The sequence below is a fragment of the Capra hircus genome, chromosome 5 (genome assembly GCF_001704415.2).
Source record: "Capra hircus breed San Clemente chromosome 5, ASM170441v1, whole genome shotgun sequence".
In the NCBI taxonomy this organism is placed as follows: domain Eukaryota; kingdom Metazoa; phylum Chordata; class Mammalia; order Artiodactyla; family Bovidae; genus Capra; species Capra hircus.
The window spans coordinates 71961519-71963026 of NC_030812.1; the positions used below are offsets into that span (position 1 = coordinate 71961519).

Here is a 1508-nt window from a genome sequence, read left to right on the forward strand (position 1 = left end):
TTTATTTCTTAATTGGAGTATAATTGCTTTACAATGTCACGTTGGTTTCTGCTGAACACCTATGTGAATCAGCTCTGTGTGTGTGTGTGTAAATATCCCTTCCCTCTTGAGCCTCCCTCTTAGCCCGCCCCCGTCCCACCCCTATGGGTCATCGCGGAGCACTGAGCTGAGCTCCCTGTGCTGAGCAGCAGCTTCTCACTAGCTATCTGTTTTACGCATGGCAGCAGCGTGGGCGCTCAGTCGTGTCCGGCTCTTTGCAACCCCACGGGCTACAGCCACTAGGCCTCTCTGTCCATGGGATTCTCCAGGCAAGAATACTGCAGCGGGTTGCCATTTCCTCCTCCAGGGGATCTTCCCAACCCAGGGATAGCACTCACATCTCTATGTCTTCTACATTGGCAGGTGAGTTCTTTACCACTAGCACCACCTGGGAAGCCCAAAAGTTAATTTGGGACAAGGCTTTTCTGCCCTGACACCACCTCAGGTGGGACTTGAATCCACAATCCCTGGCTTAGGAGGCCAGTGCCTTATCCATTAGGCCACTGGGGTATTTACACATGGTAATGTATACATGTTAGTGTTATTCTCAATTCCTCCCACCCTTTCCATCCCCCACTGTGTCCACAAGTCTGCTCTCTATGTCAGCATCTTTATTAGAGCAGATTTTTTTAAGGTAATCTTTTAAAGTGTGTGTGTGTGTATGTGTATGTGTCAGTGTGTGCGTGAGTACACAATATCTTTTGGTGTAGCAGATACAACATGATAAATATATGAGTATTCCCAGGGTCCGCGCTCCATCTTCATGCTGAGCTGGGAGAATCTTGCCTGCAACCTCAGCCTACTACAACTCTCCTTCACTGGAGAGAAGCAGAAGGAATGCTAATGATATCTGAGAAGCTAAAATCGTCCACATCAGGGGTCTCCAAACTATGCCCTGTGGGCCCATTACAACCCTTGTCCTGTTTTTCATACATTCCATGAGCTAAGACTAGTTTTCAAATGTTTAAATGGTTGAGACAAAAATAAAAAATAATAATAATTCATGATCCATGAAAATGACATGCAATTAAAATTTCAGTGTCCACAGAGTTGCACTGAAACACAGCCATGCTCACTCATTTCCTTCTTGTCCAAAGCTGCTGCAGAGATAGTGTCAGAGCTGAGTAGTTGGAACCAAAATTGTGTGGTTTGCAAAGCCAGAACTATTTCCAGTCTAGCTCTTTACAGAAGTTTGCCAACCCTGATCTACATGATAAGCTAGGAGAGAAAAAGTGTTAGTCACTCAGTCGTGTCCAGCTCTTTGCAACCCAGAGGACTGTAGCCCACCAGACTCCTCTGTCCATAGGGTTTCCCAGGCAAGAGTACTGGAGTAGGTAGCCATTGCCTTCTCCAAGGGATCCTTCCAATCCAGGGATCGAACCCAGGTATCCCAAAATGCAGGCAGATTTTTCACCATCTGACCTAATATGATAAGCTAGGAGAGAGGAGTATAGAATTCAGACAAGTTG

The 1508-nt window shown here is 46.2% G+C and overlaps 1 non-coding gene across 1 annotated transcript; it reads right to left on the reverse strand.

Annotated features, from left to right (window-relative positions):
• Window positions 477–549, reverse strand: TRNAR-CCU. Its single transcript has one exon. It is a non-coding gene; the product is annotated as a tRNA-Arg (tRNA).